Source organism: Dysidea avara, chromosome 9 (assembly GCF_963678975.1).
Source record: "Dysidea avara chromosome 9, odDysAvar1.4, whole genome shotgun sequence".
In the NCBI taxonomy this organism is placed as follows: domain Eukaryota; kingdom Metazoa; phylum Porifera; class Demospongiae; order Dictyoceratida; family Dysideidae; genus Dysidea; species Dysidea avara.
In genome coordinates, this window is record NC_089280.1 from 22,230,384 (window position 1) to 22,246,053 (window position 15,670).

The 15,670-nt window shown below is 39.7% G+C and overlaps 1 long non-coding RNA gene across 1 annotated transcript in view; it reads right to left on the bottom strand.

The window, feature by feature from the left end:
- Positions 1-69: 69 nt before the first annotated feature.
- Positions 70-15,670, bottom strand: part of LOC136265940 (uncharacterized) — a 45,401-nt gene continuing 29,800 nt past the window's right edge. Inside the window, exon 3 of the long non-coding RNA XR_010705810.1 lies at positions 70-216. This is a non-coding gene — a long non-coding RNA (uncharacterized lncRNA). The remainder of the gene's footprint in view (positions 217-15,670) is intronic.

The following is a 15,670-nucleotide window of genomic DNA, read 5'->3' on the forward strand; positions in this document are numbered from 1 at the left end:
GCTACTGTGATTCTTTCTCAAGGTAACACAATCTTACCATTCAGAGTAGAAAAAACATCTGTACACATATCAAGTACAAATCAAACTCTCTAATAGAACATACACCATGTACAGTGATGAATAATTACACAATGATTTAAAAGTTACCAAATACAGTGACACATTACATGTACTATTACTAAGAATAACGTTCTCTGTTAGCAGGTCTACATTCCTCTGTAAATAAACAACACAACATGTAATAAACAACACAACATGTAAATAAACAACACAACATGTAAACAAACAACACAACATGTAAACAAACAACACATGTAAAAACATGCAAATATGCTGTGAACAAGAATTAACAACTATTAGAAAATGGTATGCATAATATACTTTGATCTTTGGAAGATAATGAGGTCTTTAAAATCCACTAAGAGACCTGCTAGCAGGTTCTTAAAATGGTTAGAAACCTGCTAGCAGAAAAGACCTCAAGCATTACAAATCTCACTTTCGATTCTTGATTTTCAATGCTCCCTCCAAGCATATTCAGGCTGATAGCTTGCAATGGGTGACCAGTCACCCAGACCAACATGTGGTTAACCACTCTATTCATTTTATAGGCATGCCTAAAGGAATTCGATTATGGGAGGTACAATCTAATGTTGTACGTACATTTGTTATGATGAACGGAGAAGTCCAGAAATATTACGGAAAATTCTGTTTAGTGCCCATCTGTTTCTTGAGTGTTTTTAGGCTGTTTTCGTCTTATGGATGGACTTTATTAAGACCTAAATGGGTAAGCTTCTTTGTAGAAATGTTATTTTATGCTACATGTAATGTGGGTGTGTCCATATTCAAAATCTTGTTTGAAATCGTGCCTGTTCTTCGTGCTACTGTGACGCCACCGAAGGCATAAAAATTGCACATGCCAGAACACAGTAAATCATGTTTGGTAAAATTAGCACCTTAACTATTTGTGAGTGTTGACTGCTGAATATAATTGTGATCTACTATGCAAAAATCAGTCTTTTCCCAAATTCCATTTTATTGCTTCTCTGTTATCTATAGCAACAAAGGAGTGGACAGCCAAAGTTTCAGCCTTTTGTGATGGTGTTATAGCATTAGACAGTTGGAACAGAAACAAAATTCAATTTGTACAGCAACAAAACGGCAAATAAAATACGGGCACTTTCTAAATCATAACTTAAGACCGGAATAAGTCTGTTCACAATGAACTGGAAAATCGATCAAGGTATCTCTGTACACCTCTATGTTGATGGCCATTCCAACAATGAAATGAAAATGGTAAACATTATATCTACTGCATTGTAAATAAGTACCTATAACTTACATGTCTTATGCTGCATGAACACTAAACAAAGATTTTCTTATTCCTTATGAACTGATGGTGTATAGGTTTGTTGAATTGAACTTTGTTTCACGACATACTGAAGTGATTAAAACAAGTGTAAATTTTTATGTAGCACACGTATTTTACCCAGTGAATTTTGTGAAAACAACCAGTGGGTCACAATTGTCACTTTCTTTTTGATTTTATGCCATTGCCAACCTTAAGTGTGTATATTCACTCTACTCACTCTGCAATGATACCAAATACAGTGCAACCTGTTAATGTACCATTTTAAGTTTGATTAGGGATCACAGAAAGTAGTAAAGCAAGAGAGGTCACCGATAAACTTTTAAATCCCTAATTTGGGGATTAAATCCCCACTGGTATATCTTCAGGTGAAGGCAGCCTTCCTTGTTTGACTAATTTTATTTCCATGAACTTAAAATTCTTTACACTTGTTTTTTTTTTTTGTAATTATGACTGGTGAACCCCTACATACTACATCAAAAGACAGAATGGTGTCAGAATTATTATAATTGTCTAAATGTGTGCCCAAACTATCAAATATGTGAACTGACCATTACACTTCATTTTCAACTATGTTCTGGTACAGTCACTATAGAAAGTATGGACAATTTCCATTACAAACATATAGGGAAGTCAATATGTGCTACTACAAATCAACACCTCACACTGTCAGCAAAGATAAATGGAGCATATCAAAACTTGTGTAAGATATTCCGGATTTCCGAATGGGTTACGCCCGTTTCGTATAAAATAACACCGTCCACTAAACAAGGTGCCATAACTTCCGCGTACTTTGGTTGACGGACACGACGTTTGGTTTATCAGATTCCTTGATGAAAGGCGATTCGATTCATGTGTAAGTTCTTTGTGTAGTAACGAAAGGGAAGCTAGAAAGGAGCCTTGTACCGCAAAATTTACGTGTTCAGAATGCCCGTAAAAACACGTGTTTTTAAACATATTTCTATAAACTAACCTGTTTAACAATTTGTACGGTCGGAGTCTTATTAAGCATCCTTCGCTGCGTAGAATGATACCAAATTTAGCGAATTTGGTTGAGGAAAACAACTTGTAAATTGGGATTTTCCAGGCGAGATAATTTAATTTTCCAATAGGTTAATGTATGGAGCGCGTAAATAGTCATCATCAGCAGTAAATAACTGTCGCTATGGCGACATTTTCCCTTTTTACGGTCGGAATTGGATAGAGAAATTCAAGGGCTTTCTTTTATTGTATGGTGTGCTGTAGAAATTTTGTGAGTTAAAGGTTGTAAATTAGTGTTTTTGCGTGTAGTGTAAAATACATATATTTTGTATTGGACAAAAAATGACAAGGAATGATGAGATTTTATGATCAGCCTGTTTTACCAAGTTGAGGTTTCAAAAAGGATATTAAACAGATATTAGATTTATTTAATGCATAATTCTTAATTTTTAATGGTTTAACCCAGTGTTTGAAAATTTTTAATGTTGACCACCTGAAAATGCTTGATTTGACAAATCCCATACATATGTTTTGATATGGGATGATGGTAAAATCCATGATGCATGTATTGTGGTATGCCAAAAGGCACCTGTCAGACTGAACTGACATATAACAGTGAAAAAATTAAGTCTGTAGCCTTAGCTGTTATCGAGTTATGCTTGACTGAAGGCATTAGTCAGTCAGTCAGTCAGTCAGTAGAAAAATTCCACTGAAAAAAATCATGGCAACCTATTGGAACTATTACTGAAGGTACTTTTGGGTTTGGTTATACTCCGCCAAGTGTGACATGTAGACATTTGTATATATTTCCTGTACGTATGTTTGTAAACATAAGTGTCTGTATGGCGTGCTTTAATAGAGAATACTGAGTCACGTGATCGAACACGCTATTTTCTACATGGTGTCAGAATAATGAATCTACAGCCTCCAACCCCGTTTTCGTTTGCTAACAGCGAAGAATGGCCGAAGTGGAAGCAGCGCTTTGAGCAGTATCGTCAGGCGTCAGGGCTAGCAGAGAAAGGCGAAGAACGCCAAGTCAGCACTTTGTTATATTGCCTGGGAGAAGACGCGGAGGAAGGATTGGACACTACTCGTATCTCAACTGATGATAGAAAGAAGTATCAGAAAGTTATTGAAGAGTTTGACAGTTATTTCAAGGTGAAGAAAAACGTAATTTACGAGCGCGCTCGGTTTAACCAGCGCAGCCAACTTCCAGGGGAACCGGCTGACCGTTTCATTACAGAAATTCATAGGTTAGCTGAGAACTGTGAGTTTGGAGGAATGAAGGATGAGTTAATCCGCGACCGCTTAGTCGTAGGGATTCGGGACTCCGCCCTATCAGAGCGTTTGCAACTAGAACCAGAACTTACTCTGGACAAAGCGAAGAAGTTAATTCGCCAACGAACCCAGCAAGATATCTTGCAACGACCGCTTATCAAGCAAGAAAGCAGTTCTCTGGATGCAGTAAAACAGTTCCCCACCAGGAGAAAGTTGCCAGCAATTCCACCAACCTCAGATAAACCCACATTCAACAAATGCCGAAGATGTGGCACAGGAGCACATCCTTGACAATCATGCCCAGCAAAGGAGGCGACCTGCTTTAGATGTAACAGACATGGGCACTTCAGCTCCCAATGTCTTTCAAACACCATTGCCACGATTTCTGTCACAACAGAACAGCCACTTAATGAACAAGTTCAGCAGTATGAAGACATCAAGTACCTTGATACAGTGGAGAATACCAATGGTAACGTGGGAATTGCAAGTGAGGATTGGACAGAACTCGATAAAATTCAAAGTGGATACAGGAGCTGAAGTTACGGTATTGTCTGAGGCCACATGGAACAGTTCGAACCAGATAGAACCTTTGCAACCACCAGACACAACACTCTGCGGCCCAGATCGGACCAGACTGATAGTTTTGGGTAAGATATCTCTTACTCTTACACACGAAGAATCCTGTTGTACACAGCCTGTCTACGTTGTAAAGAACATTACAAACAATTTGTTAGGATTTCCAGCCATCAAGGCTTTGAAGTTATTATCACATGTACAATCTGTTGATAATAGTACTAGTATTGTTTCACAGTACCCATCATTGTTTACTGGCCTGGGCACATTTTCACATGAGTACAAGATCAAATTGAAGCCTAATGCTCAACCACATGCATTAAGCACACCAAGAAATATCCCCCTTGCACTAAGGCCAAAGGTACAAGCAGAATTACAGCGCATGGAAAGCTTAGGTGTTATATCCCGTGTCAAAGAACCTACCCCTTGGTGTGCAGCAATGGTGGTTGTGCCAAAGGCTTCAGGTGCAGTTAGAATTTGTGTGGATATGAAGCCTCTTAATGAGAATGTTTTACGGGAAATACACCCCATGCCAAAGGTGGACACTACCTTAGCACAACTGACAGGTGCAACAATGTTTAGCAAACTTGATGCTAATAGTGGATTTTGGCAAATCCCTTTAGCCACAGAGTCCAGATTGTTAACAACATTCATAACACCATACGGGCGATTCTGTTTTAATAAACTCCCATTTGGTATAACAAGTGCACCAGAAGTATTTCAATGTCAAATGAATGAAGTCCTCTCAGATCTTCCAGGTGTACTATGCCACATAGATGACATACTGATTTTTGGGAATACTCCAGATGAACATGACTCAAGACTTCAGGCAGCTCTGGAACAGATTAAAGCAGCTGGAATTACACTGAATGGTGAAAAATGCAAATTTTCTCAGCCACAAATCACATTCCTTGGCCATGTTATTGACAAGCAGGGAATTTCACCAGACCCAAGGAAAACAGCAGCTATTTCAGCCATGAAGCCACCATCATCCATCACAGAGCTCCGGAGATTCATGGGAATGGTTAATCAGATGTCTAAGTTCTCACCAAACATTGCTCAAATTTCTAAGCCACTTCGTGACCTACTAAGCACCAAGAATTCCTGGGCATGGACTGATTCCCAAGAAGAGTCCTTTAGGAAACTTAAAGAAGAAATTTCTTCTACCAGAGTACTAGCACTTTATGATGTTGCAGCAAAAACCAAAATCTCTGCAGATGCATCTAGTTACGGCTTGGGAGCTGTTATCCTACAGCAGCAAGAAGATAAATGGCGCCCTGTTGCTTTTGCTTCCCGTTCATTGAGTGAAACAGAATGTCACTATGCCCAGATAGAGAAAGAGGCACTGGCATTAACATGGGCATTAGAGAAATTCTCAGAGTATGTGCTGGGAAAAGTTGTTCATCTGGAAACGGATCACAAGCCCCTCATCCCTCTTCTAGGGCAGAAAAGCTTAGACCTCCTACCACCCCGTGTCCTGCGGTTTAGACTCCGACTCATGAGATTTCAATACACTATTCATCATGTGCCAGGCAAATCATTGTATACTGCAGACACGCTGTCTATAGCTCCCCTTCAAGAAACAGCAGACAAGTCTGGTCTAATCCCCAGTGAGACAGAGCAGTTTGTACAGTCTATCACAGCAAGTTTACCTGCAAGTGAAGAACGGCTAGAAATGTATGCCAAAGCTCAAGCAACTGACAAACTCTGTGTACAACTGATTGAATTCTACACATCAGGGTGGCCTAGTAGAAACCAACTAAGTAGAGAATTGAAGGATTACTGGAGATATCGGGGTAGCCTCACCCTCACCAATGGATTGTTACTGTACCAAACTCGCATTGTTGTACCATCAAGTTTGAGGCAGCAAGCACTACAGAAGATACACCTTGGTCATCAGGGAATACAAAGATGTAGACTCCATGTTGCTACTTCAGTATGGTGGCCAGGAGTCACTAGTGCAATAGAACAGTTTGTTCAGTCATGTCCAACCTGCCAGAAACTTACTGTTCCACCCCGAGAGCCTATGTTAACAACACCTCTACCCAGCTATCCGTGGGAACGAGTTGCTGCTGATCTTTTCGAGCTAAAACATTGTAATTACTTGTTGGTAGTTGATTACTACTCGAGATTTGTAGAAGTGTAGAAGCTTACATCCACCACCTCCTCCAGCATCATAACACACTTAAAAGCTATTTTTGCCAGATTTGGCATCCCTGTGATTCTGGTGACTGATAATGGACCTCAGTTTGACTCACCGGAGATGAAGCAATTTGCTCAGGTGTATGAATTCCAACATACAACAACAAGCCCTTATTACCCTCAAGCTAATGGATTAGCAGAAAGAATGGTTAAGACAGTGAAGAAATTACTGGAACATACAGTGGACCCTTACAAGGCACTACTTAGTTATCGAGCAACTCCCCTACCTTGGTGTGGACTTAGTCCAGCAGAATTGCTAATGGGGAGGAAGATAAGGACAGATGTTCCCCAAGTGAATGACTACCTTGTGCCGAACTGGGAGCACACTCAACACTTTAGAACATTAGATCAAAAATACAAGCAAGCACAGAAAGAAAACTATGACCGACGGCTTAGAGTAAGAAACATACCAGAGCTACCAGAAAACCAGCCTGTGTGGGTTGATAGCCGAGTTCAGTCAAGACTGATACCAGCACAAGTGTCACACTCTGCTACTACACCTCGATCGTATGTTGTTGAGACACCCTCTGGAGAACTTAGAAGAAATCGAGCACATTTATGAACTCGATCTGATTCCCAACTTACAGAAGCCCCTACTTCAACAAACTATTCAAGACCTGTTACTCGCCTACAAACAGGAACAGCTATCCATCCCCCAGATCGCCTACGATACTAAACCAAATGCTTAAAGAGGGGAGATGTGACATGTAGACATTTGTATATATTTCCTGTACATATGTTTGTAAACATAAGTGTCTGTATGGTGTGCTTTAATAGAGAATACTGAGTCACGTGATCGAACACGCTACATTCTACACCAAGGTGCCATGAAGGTATTATAAGGCTGATTTCTGGTCAACTTTTTTGTGAGAAAGTACAAACCTCCATGATCCCTAACACACAGTACTACCATACTGTATGATATGTCCTGATTTTCCAGATCAGTTGATGTACTAAGGGACATCAAATATGTTGCTGTATTATGCAGTCAGATTTGCACCAGAAATCATTGGAACTAGACAGATTTTGTTGTAAGGAATAATTATAGAGGATATCCACACACTAAACACTTTCTGGTTAATCAGGAGTCCTTATGTTATAACTCTGTTTCTAAGTCCAACTATTTTATGGAAAAATTAGAAATTTTCATTTGAGTAGGTAGGGATCATCAAGTAAAGTAGTGAAACAAGGAAGGTTGCCTACACCTGCAGATATACTAGTGGACATTTAATACCCACATAAGTGTATTGGGACTGAATGTCCACTATTATATCTGCAGGTGTAGGTGAACTTCTTTGTTTCACTACTTTATTTTGTCTATTTGAACTTTTCCCTTGTACTTGTTTGTTAACATTATGAGCAATATCCACAATGATGTTTCGGTTACGTTTCGTGTATATCTATGATGTCAAAAACAAAATGGCCGCTGTAGTATGGGGACTTTGTACAGGGAGGTATTGGGCGAGATAGTATTTCCTTATGATAGCATTTATAAATTTTAAAAAGGGCGAAGGTGAGGCATATACAGTACAGCTCACAGGTAACGTTACGAATATACTCATGCGAGTAATGCTCGCATCTTCTCATGGGATCATTCTTTTGCAATGTACTGTACTATACCTGTGGAATATCGTGCGGATATGCACCAGTCGCGTGAGAAACTCGCCACACATGAGAACACTCGCTACTGAGTTTAGTAACTTCATACAACACTTAAATCACATAAACATTTGTGATCGGTCCCATAATTATGTTCGTGCAAGCCTAGCTAGCTAATTATACAGTAGAATGCAATAAATGCACGCTGGGCCCGCAGAACGCAATGGGTGGAATATTAACGAAAACAAAAAAAAATCCGTAAATTCTAAAGCGCTTGTTTCACAATGAAGGAAAGTGATAACACCAAAAACCTTGGTAGCATCGTGATCCCAAAAGCAAGAGGAGCTCCAAACTCTTTGTTTCATGTCAGTACTCTCAAGGAGACAAAAGATATCAGCATCGGTCTGCCTTGTGTTGGACGAGCGGTTCACTATCGCTTTTTCTCACGTTCGTTCACCTTAACCGGTCCCCTGTGGACGTAGGAAAGGCCTGAAAGACAAAACTTACCCAATGGATTTGCTTGGTAGAGGACTGCATCCATACGTTATGATCGTTTTTATTGTCACTGTACAAATCGATTTTTTGCTGTTAGCACTTTGTAGTGCTGTAACTTTGAAATTTCTTGGCTTCTAGAGTTGAAACTTCGGTTGTCCATTCCTTTAACTATCTAGATAAAGAAAATACGAATTAGAAAAATGCACTAACTGGGGTTCTGTGGAATTACTTGGTGACCAATCCATCTAGGTTTACGGTAGCTACGGCTAACTACAGTACTGACTGTAGTCTGTGACAGAGTCGAGGTCAAGTCAGTAGCTAAGTTACCAAGTATTTGGTAGCTACAACACAGGCATTGCAATAGGAGACTTCACAGCTGGCGGAACTGAGCCAGTGCCGCCTCCCAAGACCATAGGTGAGACCTGTTATCTGGTCTTGAGTGACGCTCTCGAGTAAAGTTAGCTATCGTGGAGCTTTACTGTAGCCTTGCTGCATCCACACGGGTCACTCGAGCGCGTTATGCGTGTACATGCAACGTTACCTGTGAGCTGTACTGTAGTATATAATGCAATACAAATAAGCCTTTTTGTGTCCGAATTTAAAATTTTCAAGGTCTGCTTTCCTCATTGAAGTGCATTTTATACTGTCCTGGTAAGTGTACTACTTCTTACCTTTATTATCTCATGTTTCCATGTGTAAAACACTACAAACAACATTCATATCGAATACTGTGTGCCAAAGCCTCTGAAGCCCCCACACTAACACGGCCATTTTGTCAATTATGACACCAAATTTTGTAATCGCAATGTCAAGAAACATTATTGCGGATATCGCTCATTATGACTGGTGAACCCACACATATACATCAAAAGAAAGAATGGCACCTTAACGATATTGCCTGAACACACATCCCAACTATCAATTACCAACTGAAAAGTGAAGGACTATTATGATTTGTTGTCAGCTATGTTCATTCCATTACATAGTGTGGCAAATGAACAGTTTGAGAAGCACTTCTGTAATCAATCTAGTAGCTACTATGGAAAATAGGAAAATACACATTGGGGAAGCCACTATGCACTACCACAAATCAACACCTTCAGCTGTCAGCAAAGAGAAATGAGACATAAAGAAGAACAAAGTTAAGTCCATGATCCATGTATTTTACTATGGGTATGCCAAAAAGCTCCTATCAGGATGAAGTGATGTTTAACAGCAAAAAACAAGCCCGTAGCCTTGGTTGTCATTGAGGTGCACTGTCTGAAGGCATTAGTAAGTCAGTCGGTCAATTAGTGGGTCAGTTGGACAGTCAGTTAGTAGTACGCTTGGCTATGCCTAACCAATACTGCCCAGCTGTCATAAAGGATAAGATTGAGGTGATTTTTGGGCAAGAAAGTCCAAACCTTTACGATCCCTACTATACAGTACTACCATACTGTATGATGAATACAATTTCAGCTATGATACTCTTAAGCCTGTTGTTGTTAATATGGACATTCAGAAACAACAACCAGGGGACCACAAGACCTGGTAATACTGGAAGTATAGAATCCAGTATTCAGTGTGAGAACCACATATTATTGTTATCAGATATTTATAAACACAATTGTAGCAGGCCTACTCATGTTGCCTTTTAACTGTTAATTTTTAATTGGTGTTTCCTGTTGTGGTACACTTTAATCAAATAGGCAGGATATGTAATGCTTTGGATACTGTTTCTGCAACCAACCTGAAAGCAATTTCTTAATTTTCATACAATATCTTTTTAACACCAAAAAATCATCAGATATGATATAAAACGTGATAGTGTTGAAATGTGCTACCATATTCCCTGATGTAAACAACAATGAACTATTACTACTTGTTTAATCGCTGCTGCTGCTTCTTCTCAGTGGTGAACTTCAAGCTATTTGAAGTAGAAACTATCTAGCAGCACAGATAATGTATGGATAGGAAACACCCGTTAAATTATTTTCCTATCCTAGTTACAGTGTGCCAATTACACTAGGAAATGTATTGAGCGGCTGTTTGGCTTTCTCTGGCTTGTTTGAAGGCCAGTTTGAAGGCGATATTCCTTTTACATTGTTTATTGTGTTGTGTTGTGTACTGAATGAGAACACAGAGTGTCTGTGGACATTGGGAGAAATATTGTTTTTAGGTGACAATGGCAGGTACGCACCAGCAAATATTTCAGCAGCAGTACTATTAGCCAACTTCTTGTCACCTCATTTACACAACCAAAGAAATGTGTGATACATTGAAATAGATTTTATGCTACAGTACTGCTCAGCTTGAGCTAAACAATTGCACAAAGTAGTACCTGGTTTTTGAAGTTTTGTTGAAACAGTGGAAATATACACCGAAGCAGTGAATATCTAGTTAGCCTACTACACTCTACCTGCTACAAGTGGTGTAAACAGCAGCAAAGAAACAATGCTGCACTTTCTGTTTTTTTTTTGTTTTTTTTCAGGAAATTCGCACAACCATTTTGAAACACCATATTTCACCTTTGAATATGAATTTTCTTACTCTGCTGTTTACTACTCTCCAGCGTCCCTACCCAGTTCAGCCTCCAATTAGTGAGGTGGTAACTAACGCAGCTGTAAACAACAAACACTAATTTGCTGGTTACAAGAACAGTGAAATCTTCCACCTGTCAAGGCCATAAAGTTTACGTGCAGTGAAAAGAGGATGGCCCATGATATCACTATGTAAATAATATGGGTGTTTCCAATCCATATGACATACATTATCTATGCTAGCAGTAACTGTGTAAGCAATCCATGTGCATATGAAATTATTTCAGCTAACAATTAACCGTTGTATGGTAAGTCAAGGATCTCTGGGCTTTGTCATTACAATAATAATACTAAATATATTATAGTTGGGGGTTTTACTGACACGTACTTCCTTGATTAAAGAGGTACGTAGCATCGTCATGACAAAGGGAAGTATCAACATATGTACCCAATTATCATACGTACATGTAGTTTTCCAGTACATACAGTAGGTACATGGTTATATGAATTGACACACAATATTATTGAATGGTGTGATTACTACACTACAGCAAGGTGATTTGATTGGTAGGATCTAAAATAAAATCCCTTGTTTCTTCTCAACAGATCTTTGGTGATGCAAAATACAGTAATTACAAGCAACCCATGGGCATCAAATCAACAGCAGCACCCGACTACAAAATTTACAGGGATTTGTTCCACCAAGAGTTATGTATACAGTTATAATTCTAAATACTGCTACATTTTTAGGCTAATCCTAAGGCTGCAGCACATGTTGCTGTCAGACCTTTAGTGCTGGCCACTATAAAGCTTTAATAATATGTAACAAAGAGTCTATACATTCATAGACTTCAAAACATTGGATTTAGTAACCTCAAGCCCTGTAATGATGTCTTTGCTTTATTCAGGTGGCACAACACAAGTGGGTGTGATATTTATTTGATGACAAACAGAGAAGCCTATGATAGATTGCATTTGGGGGAAACTTTATGAAACACTTCTAGAATTACTTCCAAACTATTCTAAACTCTGCAACAACTCTAGGTCAAATTTAGGCTTAGTTATAAGTGAAGAGCCAAGAGAAACTGTCACCATGACAAAAATTATTTTACTATAGTTTATGTGACTACATACTTGAACTACCATTTCCAGATTGAGCTGGGCTGCTATGCCACACCTCTATATTATTGCTGTTTTCTAATCTGATTTTACCTGAAACAACATAACGAAGGGACATTCTTGCAATAGTATAAGGACTATGTAACTTAGTAACTACTGTAGAAAGACACTACCACAAGCCCTATGGATTATTATATGAAGCTGTGTACTACATCAGTATCAGGTGTGAACATGTAGGAGTGTTAAAGGGATATAACAATTAGTGAGTAATCATTTCAAATATTCTCTGTACAAAATTACATTTTCAGAATGCTCAAGCGAATTAGAGACCAAGACAGATGAGTCATTGAGGATCTTGGGTAGCATCATTCAAGACACTTTCACCAAGGTGTTGTCCAGTGAAGAGTAAAGACAAAGCACCTACACATATCTACAGACAGCCTAGTACACACAAAGTGACCAATACTAATTCTGCCCAAGCAGTCTAAATAATTATGGAGATGCCAATCTAGTATTGTTACAAGCCTAAGTATTGGACACAGACAAACCTTTAGACTTTGTATTGACAAATGGGCAGTGAACAGCAGCCAATACAGGAGGTCAACACCAGAGGTGTTAAGGACCAACATTGGGTGATGCCACAGATTGCAAGAAGTAGCACCAGTTACCATAGTGACAGAGTCACAATGGTGGCAGAGATTCGCCACTCAACATCAGTGGGCTAATCCCATTGTCACAGCTGCAAGTTGCAGGCTGAAGCTTGTCAAGCATAATATCTCTGATAACAGAAGTAAACAATTCTCTCCATAGGAGCAGAGGATACCAAGGTTGAGTTTTCTACACTATAGCTACCAGGATGAGTGATTTGATTGCATGTTTGTGACAGGACTCTACTCACATACACCTTGGTCTTTGTTTGAATGCTCCCAGCAATGATGGCATTGACAAGGTGACCATCAACATAATTTGTGCTGGTAGCCAATTCAATGTAGCTCTGCTAAGAAAATAATACACCAGCTTGCCCATTTAATGGAAGCAGGAGTCATATGCAACCCTACCACGTGGGATGTGTCTAAAAATATGAAGTATATTCCCTTGATAGGACAGAATCACTCCCTATCTCTCAAGTCACTCTCCATGAAACTGCTAATGCTGCTGGCATTCACTAAGCCATCAAAATCTTATGATCTCTTCAGCCATGGTCTGACCTATATGATAACACTACCAGATAGTGTAGAGAGTTCAAACCCACACTGTCTTGCCAAACAGTCCAGACCATCTAGGCCAGTAGTTCCACTTGTGTTTCCAACCTCCCAGCAAACAAGAATCTTTGCCCTAAAGAAGCATTATCTGAATCAATATTTATGTGAGTCCTATAGAAATTCAGAATCTAACTCTATATCAAACCACAATAATCCCATTTCATGCATCCTTCTCCATTGCCAGATAGATCTTGGCCATGCTGAATGTAGATGGCATTGACACTCAATCTGTCTGAAGTGCTTCTGACCTCTACCGGTGTGACAACAAATCCAACACGTAGTAAGCAACATTACTGAATGGAGTTCAGAATTTGTCTTCCAATGACTCTATTATACACCTTCTACAGCAAATGATATTGGAATCCATATACTATCACACGTACAAGCATTCCAAAACGTAACTACCTGAAAAGCTACAATCACTGAATTGTCACCAGCTATTCTGAGGAATGTGATTGTGGTGAGCATATCAACATCCCACCCAATGCCAACCCATGGTATGCCGGGTAGATAGAAGCAGTGGACCCAGGACCAGTGGGGATCCAACTCTTCTTGGAACTTTACAACATTCTATACTTGTACTAGGTACCTCTGCAAGTAGTCTTGCATGGCCAATCCACTTTCCCCATCACTGTGTCTCGCACGATGTTTACACCAATTAGAAATTATAAGCACCTCTGAAAAAGTGTCTAAAGCTGACTACATTTATAGGCCACTCGTCTGCTGCTGCACGATGACTATACTAGTCTATTATGTCACCTAGCTACTAAAGTTTAAAAACATCGTGCAAACAAATATTTGAAATAGCGATTACTAGCTAAGCCGAGCTAAGCAAGTTCCAGCAGCTCAACAACCAGACTTCATACATCGTGATGCATTTACACAACATTTCTAAACTAGTAGCTAGGCAACATAACAGACTAGTATGCTCATTGTGCAGCAGGCAGTGGCCTATAAATGCAGTCAGCTTCAGACACTTTTTCAGAGATGCTTATAATTTCTAATTGGGTGAGACACAGTGATGAGGAAAAAGTAGATTGGCCATGCAAGACTACTTGCAGAGGTACCTAGTACAAGTATAGAATATTGTGAAGTGTATAAAATTCCAAGAAGAGTTGAATCCCCATGGGTCCCCGTGGGTCCCCTGGTCCTAGGTCCCCGGGTCTACTGTTTTTCCTACCCTGGTATGCCACGTTGGGATTTGAAAACAGAGCCTCTATATTTGTTTAGTCATTTGTTTTTACTCCAACTAGTATTATTGATCACAGCTTGTAGCTAGGGAACAGCTGATGCATATGAGCAAATGGAGGTACTTATATGTATGTATGGTATGTAGGTGCTTCTCATTTTTGTTGTTCCTGAATATGGAAAACTAGGGTGATATGCTCACCTCACATTCCTAACGCACCCCACAATAGCTGGTGACCACTCTGATCTGAGCCGTTCAGGTTTGTGAACACTTCAATAACTGTACCATAGTTTCAAAATCATTTCACCACAAGAATATTTGTTATCACATTTTGTTTATATGTATGCATATGCTGTAAGAAAACTTTTAATCTTTAAATTGTAAATCCATGCCATATAGGCATAGCACAAACCAACCTAATATGTGTATGTTACTTTAGCTAACAGCCAAGCCTTACATTATCCATGTGCCTTGTGAATGTTATGGAAACTTTATGCAATAAAAAAACACTGGAAACTATTTTTAGTGCGATCGCACATGTCAATACCTCATGAAGCTACCAATCTCCCTGGGAAATCTCCATTATATACCTTAACAAAACAATCAGATGTTACACTTGTGAGAAAGGTCTCTAAGTTGTGACAAGCGCTACTTGTTATCATTTTATTAAACTGTCTTGTAACTGGTGGTCTGGTGCCAACTGGGGAAGCAGCCCACCCAGCTGTAACATCAATGGGTACCTGGTATAAACTGGGGAAGTAAATGCTCAACTGTCCATGTCTCATATAGTAGGTGAAGGTCCAGGTGGGATTTCGGGTGCCCACACCTACATGGTACAGCCTCCTGCAGGTTACTAGTCCTACCCCAGGAGGACACGCCTGCGCTGACTCATAGCACCTGAGTAGTGCACAGGTATGCCACTGCTAATCACTGGGCAGCGTGACCGTGTAGCAGCAACTGAAGGCTTTGCTTTGTGTGTGTGTGTGTGTGTGTGTGTGTGTGTGTGTGTGTGTGTGTGTGTGTGTGTGTGTGTGTGTGCATGCGTGTGTGTGTGTGTGAAGTAGCATAGCCAAGTAGCTAGAGCATT